At 41.0% G+C, this 16,695-nt stretch overlaps 1 non-coding gene across 1 annotated transcript in view; it reads right to left on the reverse strand.

The window, feature by feature from the left end:
• The window catches only part of LOC421268, a 225,516-nt gene extending 209,142 nt beyond the window's left edge, over positions 1-16,374 (reverse strand). Inside the window, exons 1-2 of the transcript XR_003074419.3 lie at positions 16,161-16,374; positions 15,699-15,939 (exon numbers count right to left, since the gene is read on the reverse strand). This is a non-coding gene — a transcript (uncharacterized LOC421268). The remainder of the gene's footprint in view (positions 1-15,698; positions 15,940-16,160) is intronic.
• Positions 16,375-16,695: the final 321 nt, after the last annotated feature.

Consider the following 16,695-nt stretch of genomic DNA (forward strand, 5'->3'; position numbering starts at 1 on the left):
TTGGATTCAGTTTTCAGAAGGGCTGAGTGTCTGCAGCTCTAATTAAAGTCCCTTGGTGCTCTGGGCTTTGAAAAAGGGTGAGGACATCGGAGAGGACAGGATCTGATTACTGGACATGCTCAAGCCCTGCGAGACACTTCAGGAATCCCTGGCTAAAGTGGAGAAGCAAGCCCATACCAGAGCTGAGAACCGGCCCCAGGAGCTTGAACCACCCCATCTGCAAAAGCCTTTTCTCTCAACTTGCCATTTCTGTGATTTGCTCTCTGTCTTTCAAATATTTCTCATTTTCAACCTCAAGGGATCTGACAGCCTCCTGTCTGAACACTCACATGTGCCAGACCCATTGTTAATATTATTTCATGAGATATTAGGATTTCAGATGCATCTCCCTTGCCTCGTTTGCAAGAGATTTTCAACAAAAGACTACGGACATGTCTAAACTCCTAATATTTGCTGTGATAATACCATTTAAAGGCAAGTGGGTTGGGAATGGGAGAGAATAACTGATATTTTCATTTAGCTGCTGATGTGACTGGGATTTAGAGAACAGTCTGATTGATGTCTCGGCTTCATTTAAAATAAAATAATTAGGCTACTAAAATCTGAAAAGTATATTTTCATTTTAACTGGTCTGTGTGCTCAGCTCAGGCTCCAAGAAAGAACATGGAACGTTACAGGAATGGAAATGAGGGACTGGAGCAGGAGAGATGATATACTGTAAATTAGAGGCAGACGAGGGAAGGCTATGAAAAAAGGTCTGGCAGAATTAAAATAATCAGGAACTAAGAGGAAAAACCAAGAGTTCAAAAAAAGTGTGGAGCATTCCATTAATCATCATTGTGGGAGGTAACAGAGGGTGGACAACAATACGAGAAGACGACTGAAGAAGCACAACTAAGAGACAGAAAGCAGTAGATATGAATAAAATGGGTGTAATACTCGTCTCTTTCGCTGCTATTTCTAATAGCATTCAGGTCCCTGCTTAAATGGGAACAGTGAAAGATCAGCTAGGGGAACAGAAGGCTCCCAGCTGCAAAAAAGCTGTAGGAGCAGATGTGCAATAACATTCACAACTTCAACACCTTACATCTTCAAATAGGTGCACTTTATAGAGACCGATCCTCTGTACCATCCTATCATCGTACAAAGCCAAAGCACTGGATATAAACAAATTCCAAGGAATTTTGAATGTGGGTTTGATTTCTTAATTCTGTGAAATTTCAGACAGATCTCAAGCGTGTAAGAGCTCAGAAATGCAATCACATGCACTAGCTGGACAGTCCTAGTTATACAGATATAGAGACTCTGACAGCAAGAAATGCAACACAACACACTCTGTTGAGACAAGAAAGCCTTTTGTTTATGTGAAGTCAAGATATGGTACTTTACATCTGTATCACATGGACTACAAGACCACAGCTAACAAGTTAATCGTGTAGCTCAAGCCAGGCGCAGAGTGAGCGTTATAATACTCGCTCCAGTGGCCAGCAGCATCCTCAGCATTGCTAGGAAACATAATATAAAGTTTCCAGAAGCCAGAAAACTCAGCCAATGAGCTAAAAACAACTTGAAACAAATCAAGTAATATTTCCTTTGAATCTCTACAATCGCTCCCATGGTGTGAAAGCCTCATCTGACTGTGACAGGAAAGGGACTAAACGTTCCTTCTCTGCTGTAGTGATTACTCCATATAACTCAGTTTCATGGTCGCATGGTCTTTCACACCTACCTTCCCCTGGAAGCCACTCACCCATAAAACACAGTATATGAACTGCACTGTATTAGCTGGAGAAAAATGAGGCACTAGAAATCTGAGAGAAAGCTGAAAGAAATTTACGCTAAGTGAATATTGCATACCCAAGGGACAGGGGTACTTGGCAGAAAATCCCTTTAAAAACAGATTGTTTTCCCCCCTCTTCAGAGCTCAGGGTGTTGCTGTTTTATTTTAACAAAAAAAAAAAAAAGAAAAAAAAGGAAACCACTTTGCCATCCCCCATCCACCTTGTTCTCACTGGTTCTCATCACATAGTGGGTATTTCTTGCCATACACTACTTTGCATGCAGGATACACTGAAGTAGTCAGGCATGATTTTTCTTTTCTACTTGTCATCAGTGATAGAAGTTGAGTTTGGGGTATTTGGTTTTGGGTGCTATTCTACAAGAAAGGCAAAGATCAATCAGGAGAAAAAAGCCATGAATGTAAAAGAATGATCCTAGAAATAAGCCCAAAAGTCATGCCTCAGAAAGGAAGGTAAAATTTCTTTCCATCATATTTTTCTTCTCTGTTGTATCCAAAAAATCAGAGTTTCCACAGCGTCACTGGAGAGGAATAAGAAATCCCTGTGCCTCACAGTCATCTTTAGCTTCCTGCAAACATAGGTATCTACCCTGCCCAGCCTTAGAACTGCACTACGCTCTGAACAACTTGTTAAGAGTTTTGCTCTTGGAGGTCTGCAAATTTCTCTGCAGAATGACCTTTCTGTGGTTGTGCCATTAAGGGTCATCAGCTGAAAGAAAGGTCGAGTAGAAGAGGGATGTGAAGGTTTACTACAAAGCTTACCTCTTTACCTTTTGCTCCTACCTGATACACAAATTTAAACCAATTTTTGGTGTTTGGGGCTGCATCTCATACAAGCAAAACAAAAAGATCTGCTTCTAGTCTAACCTAACACGTTTGGACTTTTCACACTATTCACTCTAAAACAATTCAGAATAGTTCAGAAAACTGTAAGGCAGGTACAGCAGAGAAATGCACAACAAAGCAAGTACCATCCTAACCACTCTTCACATTAAAAAGACAGACTTTTGTTTCCTATTTGCCAACCATTAGCGGTGCATTTTAAAAAAAAAAAAAAAACGTGATTAGGACCCTGAGAGTTTGTATGGCTCAAATACTGTATATTGATGAACCACATTGGAATGGAAATCAGAAATATTCCTGTAGTGGCACTTTAACCTAACTGTTGACAGATGGAGAATGGAAGCAACATAAATGCTCTCTTTTTGTGTCAGCGCTATAAAAATGTCTGACTAGCCCATGAAAGATGGAGATGAAAGCTTAGGCAGCCATTAGAAACTGTGCCTTACCTCAAGCAATAACTCATTCCCATGGTATTATGAAAATGGTTTTATTGCAGAGGATTACTTCTTCCCCTTCTGCAAAAATTACTGCTTATCAGCAGTGCAGAAATAAAGCCAGAAACTCCCAATCTTTTAAATTCTCCTATGCAATCTCCTTCCCAATGGTCAGGAATTTAATAAAACGTAACATTTTATTAAACCAGTTTGCATGCCTTTCTGAAAGTGACACCATTATCTGAAATACAGCACTTTCAAGTGTCCTGCCATTAACTCACAGCAGCTTGATTGCCTGTTGCATTTATTTGAGTATTAATGCTCTGCAAACTGTCTTGATTGGAACCCAGGCCTTTTGGCAGACTTGAATTGGAAATCAAAAGGAGGTTGTAAGGGCAGGAAGTAATTCAAAAGCAATGTCAAAGAAGAGGGTTTTGCATGTATGTGTTCTTGTGTTCTGGAGGGAGGCATATCTTTATGCACAATGCACTTTGGTTACTGCTTGTTCCTAAGCAGCCGAGCTTCAGCTGGGAAGCAAAACAACATCAGGTGTATTTGAATTCAAATACTCAACAAATCCAACAGATGCAGCATCTTCATCACAAACAACTGGAAGTTATATCAGCACATCCTATAGGGATTGCAGGCTCCCCATGGTACAGGAATTCAGCCTGATGAATGACACCTTTGGAGTTGGTGCGAGGCAGCAGTAACGTGTCAGTATGAGACCCTACAGTCCCCCCATGGTATCAGCGCCCATCAGAATGTGCAGCTGACATACCACGGTGGCTTCACCCAGATCTTGCCTGACACTCCAAAACTGCTCTGTTGGCAGCCGCTTCCAGGAATCCCTCATATAAACCTATGATGATGGAACGACCGAACCTCATGGGATGGCTGCAATGAAAGAATGCATCCTCACTCAGTTAAAATATCCTTTTAGCTTTGCTTTCTTTTGTGTTTCAGGCCTCCTCACAGCCAAAAAAAATCTAAGCAAGCCTGGCTTCAAGTGGTGCTGACAGTATGTTGGCTAGGCTATTCCCAACACTTTTTTCAGACAGTGGTGCACCTATGTGCATGAATACGTGCACTTAGAAAGAAAAGCAGCAGTAAAACAGAGAGATTCAACCCTTGTGCATGGTTACAACTCTGCTGAGCAACTCCAAGTGACAAAACAAACAGAAAACTTGTTGTACAAGCTTTGAACAACCTTGGCAGACAGAAAGAGCACGTTTTCTCAGACTTACTTCAGGACTCAAAGGAAATCCTATCGAGTAATTTTATGACCGTTGTCACCTTTCAAGTAACACACTGTAAGAAGGTTGTGCATGCTCTGCTGAGGCCTTCAGTAAGCCTCCTTCTACACAGAAGAAAGAAAGGCTGGAATAACTTCCAAACGTCTGGAAGACTCAGCTCTTTGTTCCTCACGTACTGATGTGAACAATTTTGAGATGGTTAGTCTGAAACTTTGGAGAAGGTTTCTGAAAAGCAGACCCACTTTTCCTACAAAACATTTCTAACATCACACACATTTTTCAGGAAGAAGTCCTTCAGTTCATCAAACGATGCACACTGGATGTGCCATCTCTGCGAGGACCAAACAAACTTTGCAAAGCAATTTAACTTTCTATGCTTCTTTAGCATTAAAGCCTTAGAAGATCTGAGCTGCACTCCATGTTTGGGAGGTCTCGTTCTCATCAAATGCTCAAGAACAGTTCCCATCTATCTGATTTTACTTCAGTTACATAGCTCTGAACTGGTTTTCCTGAAGCTATATTCTGGCCAGCCAGGTGGCTTTGATTATTTCGCACAGTAAAAGTGGGGAGTTCATAATCCTGTGCTAGGGTCTCTGATGTCTGTTTATATGAAAGCTTAGTGCAGAAGTGAACATCAGCCCTGAAACAGCCATTTTCTCCAAAACTTTGCAGCCAGCTGAACTGACCACTGAGCCGTGCGGAAATTGACTGACGTAGGACTACATACACTCAGAGATCATTTAAAGAAAAATGTCATTTACAACTGTTGCATATGCTTACAGTTTGCCAGTGTTTCCTTGTTAAACCACATCCTCTCCCTTTTCATCCAAGTCTTAGCCATCTCAATGTACAAATTCTGTCTTAGAGACAAAAGTTTTCAATGGAAAGGAGAAAATATATTTTCATTTTCTATCTATTCATCCCACAAGGGTACTCATTAGTGTAAGCTCAGCAAAGCAACGTTCCTAGAAGTTTTATGTGTTAAAGTATTTATTAAAATCAGTAGGGACTTCTATACTCAGTGTGTTGCTATGTCTGGCCCTTATTAGATAGCTTTGCAGAGACATTAGCCACATACACAGACTGTGCATTTTAAATTTAAAATGAGAGTCGCTGACGATGAAAACTTGGTTACCTTGCTTGTACAGTAATGTTCTTACTAAAGTTTTTAAATGTGCTTAATTTGCATAACACCATTATGAGTTATCCCATCGGAGACTCATTTAATAACAATGCCATGCTATGGATTGACACGATAGCTTATTACAGCTTCAAATAATATGTAAATAATATTTAAATGGCTTCTCTCAGAGCCATTACTGTCAATCAAATAAATACCTATATTTTGGCTTCTCACTTTTATGTCCTAAGTAACATTAAGAAACAAAAAAGCAACTTACAGACAAAACCAGTAACAGGTAGTTATTTTGCTAACAATCTGGTTTTAACTGCCATGAAAACAACTCAGTAGCAGTGCCAAAGCTCTATTTTGGGTTGCCCTGTTGCAGTTCAGTCCCACAGAGATTAACATTAATTTTGTGGGTAGGGAAAACCACTATTAATAGACTTCACAGCAACAAGGATACTATATATAATTGTATCATCAAGAGAAGAATTCCAGCATTGTCAATAATCCTTATACACATTTAATGTACTGCATCCCAAACCCCAGACTGTAAGGTGCTTTACAAAACTGGATGAGATCACAAGCAGGGTCAGCTGTACTGGGGAATGGGAATCAAGAAGAGCTCAGCTCTTCTGCCCATTAGAATCTCATGACGCAGCAAGTGTTCTGCACAATTTTTTTTGGCAGAAGGAACCTAGTTCACTTTTCTCATCTGCTACCCCAGCCCTAAGAAAAAACTTTTCTTCTTCATATTTCAGATGGAACAAATCGCATTCACAGATCAAAAGGACAACTCAAAAGAGCCACAGAAGACAGTACCAAAACCAGGATTCCGGTCCTCCCACTCTAAGCAGGGCTCAAGGGAGCAAAATCCCCATCCTACTGTCAGAGAAGAGCAAGTCTGAAACTGCCTCGTGAACCTGAGTGTGTACAAGTCTATGGAGCAGGACAACATCCATCCCAGGGTCCTGAAGGGACTGGCTGATGTTGTTGCCAGACCACCCTCCACCATATTTGAAGAGTCGTGGCTGTCAGGCAAAGTTCCTGGTGACAGGAAAAAATGGAACCATTGCTGCCATTTTTAAAGAAGGGAAAAAGGAAGACCCAGGAAACTACAGGCTAGTAAGCCTCACCTCCATGCCTGGGAAGATAACAGAATGGCTTAGGTTGGAAGGGACCTTAAAGGTCATCTAGATCCAACTCCCCAGTCATTGACAGGGTTGCAGATCATGGAGAAAGAAGCTATCATCCTCTCTTGTGAAGTTCAGTCACAGCTCCAACCTGGTCACTCAAAAAGAAACTTGTCTTCTACACTCAGAAAAGTTGGCTTTACTGACATGCCTCTTGGCACATTCCAAGGTAGGAAGAGAAAGCAGAGGTGACCGGCTCCTTACTGGCACAACAGCTGCTCAATGTCTTTTTTTACACGTGTGTGGCAGAAAAAAAATATAAATATATTATGTATACACACACACACACACATATATATATATATATAAACTTTGCCTTTTTTCCATTACTCTCTTCCTGAAATGCCTGCTGTAGCAATGCCAACAAAGCTGACCTTTCTTTACCAAAATAATAGAACCTACAAGTACTACTACCCATGGACCAGCAAAACTAGAATGAAACAATTAGGAAATGCAGCACACCTCACATATGTCCTTATGTAAGAAAGTCAGCATTATTAGCATAATCACAATGCGGTCTGTTAGCATTAGAATTAAAACTGGAGAGGGGAAGCAGGGGGAGCCCGTTGTTAATGCAGACAATTCAGCCAGACAACAGTTGGCCTTAGTAATTAGCAAAACAGTGCCACTTTAAGAGCTCTCTTTGGGTGCTCCCCAGGGAATTTCAGACATCAAGGCAGCTGATGTATTTCCCAAAAAAACCTGGCAAGAGGCAAAACCTACGAAGCCAAATACCTCTGTGCAAAGAACCACCATCCTGAGCAAGTACCACGCTGAGAAAAGCCTGGATTCACTCACCCATGAAAACGTTGCCAGCCTGCAGGTTTTACTGCAGGTCTCTTAACACTTGCATTTTGATTTGTTCCTTACTCTCACTCACTCTCATTTCAAGCTCTGGCAAGCAGGTGATTATCAGAAACGACCATCTCACTCTTTTGGGGTTTTCTGGAGATGTGCATCTCTCACCCTTTTAAGGAAGAAAATGGGAAGTGTGAACTTTACTAGGCCAAGCACTAGAATAGAATCAAATAAACCTGCTTTATTCTGCTTAAGGATCTTGAGCCACTCGGAAATATTTGGAGAGCAAAGAAAAATGGAATTTTGGAAAGCCTGGAATCAAATATATTTTCCAGATATCAAAAGTAAACCCAACTTCCTTGCATACCTGAAGGACACTCCTCACTGCATCTCGATTCTGATGCCCAGCAGCCTGAAGCCTGCCCTCACCAGGCCATAGTACAGCTGTTGTGTGCTGTTCAGTACAAGTTAGCATGCATGCCAGGCCTACAGCAGCTCCCCAGCGTCTACTTTTCAACTTAAAGGAGATGAAGTTATTCTTGTGGAAGAAGCTGTGTACTTCTTACTGCATTACACTTACTCTGGCCCACGTTAGCATATTCAAAGCACTGTTAGTAACTTAACAGAATGAATCAGTGAAGGTCATTCAATGAATTCTTTCTTGGAAGACAGAAGGATCTGTTCTCTTGTACAGAATATTTCAGCCCTATGAAGTCCACAGAAAAAGATATGCCTTTAGCATAGTGTACCAAAACAATAACCTGAGATGTTAAAAGTGTATCAGCATACTTCACAGGAGGAACTAGAGGATCTGGAAAGCAGTAGGAGCCCTATCACATGATCATCATTTGATAGGACACTACGTCCAGACAGAGGAATAACTCACGGGGATTACAGCTGCTCTATTTTCATTGGCAGGCCTGACAGTCAGCACAGGGCACTCTGACAGGAGGAATTTGGTCGTGTGAACAACTCCTGAGTAATTAATCAGGGTCAGGGCAGGATCTGGTTTCAGAGAAGTCAGGCTTGTTACTGGCGCTGTGCTCCATGCTTCGGGCCAGGCAGTTGTCCCATGTCTTCTGGTTATACAAGTCAAAGTACTGCTGCCTGCTACAGAACATGGTGGATTTAAATCATTTATTCTGCATACAGGCTGCTATGCTCATGTTTCATTCTTGTCTAGCCCACCCATATGTGAACTGTTAGATGCTAAAAGCTTCATGAACAGTAGGAGGGGTGTTCAGATTTAAACATGCACAGAGGGCAGCCCAGTGGCTGCACAGTCACTCTGAATCCAAGGTTCGAGCACAGGGCTTGCATGGCAGCTTGGGGTAAAACTGGCACAACCCAGAGATTTATCACCCAGAAAACAATTCCTTATAAAGAGGTTGGACTATGACTCCTGCAGAGACCCCTGCATCTCCGAGTTACAATGGCAAATGGTGGCCCCAAAAGCCTCGGCAGGTTATGCAGCAAGAAACACAACAGCAAGGAAAGTATCACAAAAGCCTGATTGTAAATGACATTGTGGGGGAAAAAAAAAAAAGCCTGAAATTCCTGTCTTCATTCTACCTTATGACACACAAGCAGAGAGAAAGATCAATGCATCAAAAGTGAGAAAATGCCAAAGAGCAAAGGAGCAGGAATTGCTCCTGTAAGCACATCAAAACCTTACTGCCACAGAACGTGAAAGCAGCCATGAACTTAGCACAATTCACAGAAGAGTTAGACACTGATATTTCTAGTGAGTGTACAGAAGATATAGCAGAGTGGGTTAAGTGCTAACCTACGTTTTGGAAGGGAGACACAACCTCATGCTTTAGGGTTTAAATCAATGTAATACCGTATCCTCACTTGCACTCTAGGTGCTTATGCTGTACATGTTCTACAATGTTTAAGTGCCTAAATAGAAGTGTTCTCCTGAGCTTCTGGAGGTTCACAGTTCAGGTTTGGCTTACTCCAAAAATCAAAGCAGAGGCCAAATCTCATTTTATTCCAGGCCTTTCACTGTACTGTGTGTGGCATTGAACCTCTCCTTCACATTTTTCTGCAGAGCAGAACATTCAGGCTTTTAAACTGCTTTATCCTTCTGTTCTCTTCTTTCCTGGAACACAGGATGATTGCCCCTTACACAGCACTTCTGCCTTTAGTATTTCCATACTTCCTCAACTTGGAAATGAAATAAACTTCCAAATAAGCAGCCTGAGGGTTTTTCTTTGCTTCTTTCTAAGCCTTCATTCCATGTATTACACACCAAAAGCCAGGCGAAGATGCACACCACTTAGAGATACTACTGTAACTTCTCTGTGAAATCAAGACTGTAAGCAGCTTTCCTTTTTATGTTTCACAAATGTACACTCCCACATGCATATATGTGTGCGTGTGTAAATATATATAAAACCTTCCTGTGAAAGCCTTTAAGTTTCAGAACCTCTGTGGTTAAGTATCCTAGATATTGCCAAAACAGCCTTACACCTCCCTTCTCCCCCAAGCCACCAGAACACCTTAACTAGAAATGTATCTCTCCCCTCCTCACCCCATCCCCTCCTGAGGCGTTCTGACCTTCAGAAAATCAGCAGCTTCTTTCCACCACCAGCCTGCAACATAAAGCCCAGATCTCCTAATTGCCCATCAATGATCACATTTATCTCCCAGGCAAGCCAGATTGTAGTGGTTAATAGTATAAATGGTATCTAGAGCAACAAGGACTGTGCTTCTGTTTATATCATAGCTATCTAAATGGGAGTCTGCATTAGCATCAGTAAGCTGCAAATATTGTTCACACAAGTTTTTAAGCTTATTAACATAATTTATTAGAACTTTGGGGTTCTGGAGTAACAGCTTACTGAGATGAAGTGATAAAGAAGATAGCCATCATAGCCAGAATGAATGCTATAAACAGTTAAAGCAACTGGCATGATCAAGTGGGAGAAGAATAGCATAAGGCAAGAGTTGAAAAAATAATTAAGGTTTTAACTGAATTCAATTACTGCAAAATGTATTCTTAAAAAAAAAAACCATTTTCCAGTAATTCTGATTCAGTTAAATTTTTACAGTATATAAATAATTCTAATTACATTCATATAAGGTTAGCTTTCTTGCATGCAGGCATTTAAAAAAATGTTAAATTAAATTATCTACATGCACTGGAAACGTAATACAAAGGATTATCTGAAAAGCCAGGAGCAGCAGGCCAACATGAGCAAATCTCTTATGTAATGTCTGACAAAGCCTAATAGGAGCAGAGAAATAGAGCTGACGTTTTCCTGGGAACCGTTCTTTTTGTGGATGAAACATTTAATTATGAATCTGAGTCCATAAATAGACTCCTCACGTTGGAAGGGAGAAAGGAGGATCTGATGCAGATGCGCCACTGGATTAACAGAAGATCCTAAAAGAAATTTATCAATGTCACAGGTGATTAATTATAACTCCCCATCTACAGATGGGGATGGCTATGTTTATCAACCAGAATTCCCAGAATAGCAGGTGGTCAACAAAGAGCCCAGTGAGTTCTCCGCACATCTACCTATTGTGACTTATCTGCATTACAAACACACGGCTTTAAATTATTCTGGTTGGGCCAAAGAAATTCATTGTTGTCAATTCTCATGTTTATTATTGTAAGACTTGTGATATCCGCTGCTCTTTTGTAAACCTCCTATTTTGGCTGTCATGGGATTACACTTCTTATTTTTAAGGAAGGCTGATTAACTTCTAATCCTCATTTCAGATAATAGCGTGGAAAAGATTAACTCGGAAGATTCAAATGCATGAGAAGGCAAGTGCAAAGAATCCAAGACGTACTATTCAACTTTCACCAATTATTAAGCTTTTATGTTTTTGGGGGGATACAATTAATGTGTAAAATCTTTACACTGACCTGACCAAGTAGGCAATATTTGCAGACCATGTGCAGCTTATATATATATATATATATATACACACACACATACATACACACACAAGTTTCTGAAAAGATGGCAAGCATAAATGTGTAGACATCAAATCCCATGTGTATTAATCTGCTCCCTAGAAACCTTTGAGAACAAAATCTACCTATTTTTTAAGGTAAACAGCACCCTCAGATTTCAGAACAAACAGGATAGGACTGTTTCTTTTGATGTGGATGAATTCCTTTTCTCTTAGCATATAAACCACTGGTGTCTGGTCCTGGGACTGCTTCTGACTATATTGTGGCTCTCCAGTGGTCTTACATAAGTCTCTCAGTTCCTTATGCATTACCCTAAAAATCAAAATAGTGTGATAGCTTTACATGGAAAGCTAGTTAGCCCTTGTGTGTTCCCCAAATTATATTTATAAATAAAACAATTTCCTACTACTGGTGTTGCCAGTAAACGCAATAAACACAAGCTAAACTCTGTGAATGCAACTCAGATCCATGACTTCCCAACCAGAAAGAGAAGCACCAGTCACCGAAGCATTATAAGATGCAAGTAATATTTTAAAGTGGATACAATGACCACCTCTGCCATATGCTAAAATGATTTTTCCCACTAGCAGTACACAGAAGAGCAGAGACTGTGCAGTGAATGGGAGGATAGCACCTGGCATTTTCCAATATGTTATAGGGAACTGCTACCTGAGAACCCTCATGTATGCTCACATACATAAGAGGCGTGCTGAATTCTACCTGGGCACTTACACGAGTTAAGCAGAAGCCCATGCATTGGCAAGGTCAAGGTCCCAGGTACCTAATTGCCATTAGGAAAGCCTCGAGTAACTTGAAATACAATTCATCAAGCAGAAGCATAAATGACAACTGGAGCACTTACCTGGTCTTTCAAGGCTCAATTAATTAGCTGATATGGTCATTCACTTATAGTACTTTATGTCTGAAGCTGATTAAAAGAAGAAAAAAAGAAAACTCTGCTTAAGAGCTTCATGCCAGCAGAGACCTCTAAGACAGATGATAGCAATACATATTAATTTCAGGTGCTGATAACCACCAAATATGTGTAGGCCCTTTACCTAATATTAAAGAAGTGTAATCGACTTAAGTGAGACATGTACCTAAGAGAAAAAAGAAGCACAACCAAATCTAGTGAATCAGTGATAAGCATCTACATGAAAAAACTTCAGAAAGATGTTATGACTTATGTGCAATGGATAACATCTTTATGCTTAACTCCTACTTGTTGCATCTTGAGTGTACTTCAGGTGCTCAGCCCTAGGAGCCACCTGATGTCCAAGCAGTTCCTGAGAACTGATAACTAATGTCCGCTGTGTATTTATAAGAAGTTTGAAACTGCTCTCCAATTTCAAGGTCACCTGTCTATTCTGAATCTATTCTGAATATGAAGCAGCATCCTGTGGCTCATCGGATGAAGGAAGGTAGGGAGGTACCCAAGGAGCTTCAAAAAAATGTGCAAATTCAAAGTCAACATAACAGGTGTAGCCTGCATAGCTAGGGAACCTGCTTTAGAAGAGCAAGATGAATACTAGGCTTTCTTCTACCCTGTGAACCAGTTGGATAGCCCCAAACCCAGCCCTACTTCAGGAAACAAGTATGTGGTTGGGTCAGTATGATTTTGACTCCAAGGCCAAGCCCAAAGACATGTACACACAGCAGTATGAGGGTAGCTGCTGAGAGCAAAATTTCGTATGCAGCATGGAACGAGACACTTGGGAAATTTCAGCACAGACTATGTGGAACTGTCTTCAATTCTATGGCAAGGCAAAACAAAGCATTGCCATAACCCCCTAAACCTCACCTTGAGATGTCTCAATCGCTGATCAGTGGCAAAAAGGTACGACTCAGGTATGGCATGCCTGCTTCATGTTGCAGAGACGGAAGGTGACTGAGGCTGCTCTGCTCTCTTCATCCAGAAATTCAAGGACATAAGCATCTGCCTGTACCTGATGACCTACAGGATGCACTGGGCCTTAAGAACAGGATTCCTCCAAAATGGTTTTGGGATGGTGAGGGTGGCCCCAGCATCCTGCCAGGTTCCCAGTCTACCCTCCACTCTCTTGGGAACCCGCAGATTCACAAACATTTTCCTATCGAAATAGGAAGTAGAAGTGCTCCAATGTGAATGTGAATGTTCTTTAAAGGAAAAGTGTGACAGTGAAAAAATCAATCACGGGAAAAAAAAAAAAAAAGGCATTTGCCTGATCATCCTTTTTGTACATATATATTTTTTAATACATAAATGCACTTTGGAATAACATCAGAGCCAAATCCCTTGCCTAGAGGAGCTGCAAGTATTACAGATTCTGCCCCTTTTCCTCATCTATCCCCCTCCTACCTTGAGGCCAAGTCTGCGCCAGTGGGAGCAACCATAAGTGCTGTTATAGTACAAGTTCAACCCTTCCTTTAACTAATAAGGCAGTACTGGAGCACTGTAGATCCCTCAGCTTCAAACATTAATTTGTATATTATTGTATAGAGAGGTCAACTTCAGGCAAGTATCAGATTATTTATAACTTCAAGTTATTTTGCAAGCTCATTTGCCAGACTTCCATGTGAGGCAGCATTTGATAGAAATATGGAAAACGGCCTGAACTTTAAATGACAAACAGATGAGAAGGTCTGATGAAAATCAAACACTTTTGAAGGCCATGTATTTTCATAGGGAATATAAATGGGATTTTTAATTGATGTTGACTTCAGCTCATGGTAACATTTTGGGTGATCTCGATTAGTGGGGTTACAAAAAAAAACAGAACAGTAAAGCAAGGGAAAGAAAGGAATCTGATTACAGCTAGCCCTGGAAAAAGAGATGTGCAGAAGTCCTCCCCACATTTCTTAATTCAGGTAATAATCTCTTCTACAGTGTAACTACCCACAGTTAACATAATCTTGGAGCAACCAGGCACAGTAATGTCCTCTTAATGCCAAAGATACTGAGACCTATCCTATTATCTTTTAATCAGAGCTCCCCATCAACACTTGCTATGGGGTCTCATGTCACTTGGCTTCTCTGGGACTCAACCCCCCAAATGCACATCCTTCTCTTATAATGAAGATAAATCTATTGTGTGAGGTTCTCACATAATATATTAATGGAGACACTACAAGCACACAGAAAAGTTACTCAAACTTATTCCCCTACTGGCATCTGCCTATGAGTAACCAAGGTTTACTGCTTCTCATTCAGAGCTCTGGTCTGATCATCAAACTGGATTTCAAATGGTGTTTTAAAGTATTTCCACTAACAGAAGTATGTTTTTTCCAGCTCAAGATGGATGGGCAAGATTGTTTTATTGCACTGTTAGAAAATCCTTTGTGCAGAAACAGTTTCTAAATGAAAACCATCTTACCAAAGTAACAGCTTGCACACAAATGCACCACAAAAGAGATTTTTTAATGTATTTTTTTCCTTATAGCAGGAAATTCTTTTGCATCAGTTTGAACATGTGACAGCTGCTCCAAAAGTAACGCCTCCTGTTTTCTTACATCAGCCTACAACGTCAGAGGCAGATGTAGGTGGGATGGCAGTAGAGGCTGAACCTTCCCACTAATATTCCATTATATTTCATTGTCATATGACAGATGGCAGAAAAGCAGTCTGACAGAATGTTGTCTGACATGGGAGTGCATGAGATGCAAAGGTGTGGAATCAAATTTTTCCACACAGAAGAAATTGCACCCACTGACGTTCATCGATGATCACTCTATGTTTATAGAGACAAAACAGGGGATATCAGCACAATGAGGTAACGGTCAGTGTTTTTCAGCATTGGCTAAAGCATGAATGTCTAAACTTATGTCTTGCCTAGGCCACATTAAATAAAGAGGAACTGTCTTGGGCTGCATATACATAAGTTGTTCCAGAAGTAATACCTCTTATTTCCATGGAAACTACAACAGATGCAAAGAGCACAATAACGCTATTTGATAGAGCAAATTCTCAGCTATAAGACACTATTTTTCAGCACAGGCAGCACCGTTAGCTATGAATTTTCACCAGCTATGAATAAAAGCCTGCATACCACACTCATAAAAATCAGTGCCAGTGGAGGTGACCCACTATCACTACTGCTGAAACACAACACCCACTGCTTCGCTGTGCTCACATCCACTGTTTGGTCTCAATAAGCATCCACCAAATATTGATGAATGTCAGTGGATGCCATGTTTTCCACATGGAGAAATTCAACAATACCACTTTGCTTCATATGCTCTTCCACGTTGCATGGCAAACAGGTATATAGATTGTAAGGTAAATAAGTATAGGGCCAGAGAGATTATTGCGTTACAAAAGAGTAATGAAATAAAGAACTTACCTGTGTCCTGGGCTCGCAGAAGGGTCCCAAGGGGAGTGATCGCCAGAGAGAGATCCTTCCTCCTTGGGAGTCAGCCTCAGAGTGACCAGTCTTCCAGTCACTCAGGTGAAATTGCTTTCACCTGTGCCACTGCAGATGACTCAGCACTCGCCTCAGGTGGTCAATCAGAGGTTCAGGCCGTGATTCAACAGTTCCCATACACGTCAAACACCATTCTGTCAGAGTGCCCCTCTGCTGCCATCTGCCAAGTAGCAACAAAACATAACAGAATACAGGCGTAAAGGTTCAGCTTCTACAACCATACCACCAACATCTGCCTCTGTCATTGTGGGCCAATGTCATAAAACAAGAGGCATTATTTTCAGAGCAGCCCTTGTAAAATTTACAGTATCATTATCTGATTACTGTACATTCCATTTGAAAATTTGCAGGTAATCTATCAATATCAACTGAAAATGGTACCATTAACCATTTCTGAAGTAATCTTGAAACCTCTTCTCAAGCTGCTTTATCAAAACAAAAAGCATGGCTGTTTATTCTTTGCTGTTCAGCTCATGTATCAAAATGCATACAATTATTTGCTACCACTTGAGTTCACCACGAGGTTCTCCCTCAAGTTCTTCTGTGCTCTGCATGGATAAGAAGGCCTTTATCTATTTGCAGCCTTCAAAGGTTAGACACTCATGAGATATACATGTCAGTGCAAAGCGAGCAGGGGTACACTGTCACTTTCACTTCAAGATAGGCCCTGCCAGCCACTGTTTATTTCAGTCTGAGGCGAATTCAGGCCTGTCACCAGTTTGCAAGGCTGTGGAGAGTTGCAGACCCTTCCTCCACACTGAGGACTTGAAGGATGGCTGGAAAGGGCAATTTTGCAGGTCACACCGATCAAAGCAGCTTGTTTCCCCTCTTCACCCTATCTCATTTCCATATCATAAACATTGCTGGGTTCAAGAGAATCTGAGGTACCTTCACATTTAACGAATACAGTGGTTGT

This window comes from Gallus gallus, chromosome 3 (genome assembly GCF_016699485.2).
Source record: "Gallus gallus isolate bGalGal1 chromosome 3, bGalGal1.mat.broiler.GRCg7b, whole genome shotgun sequence".
Classification (NCBI taxonomy): domain Eukaryota; kingdom Metazoa; phylum Chordata; class Aves; order Galliformes; family Phasianidae; genus Gallus; species Gallus gallus.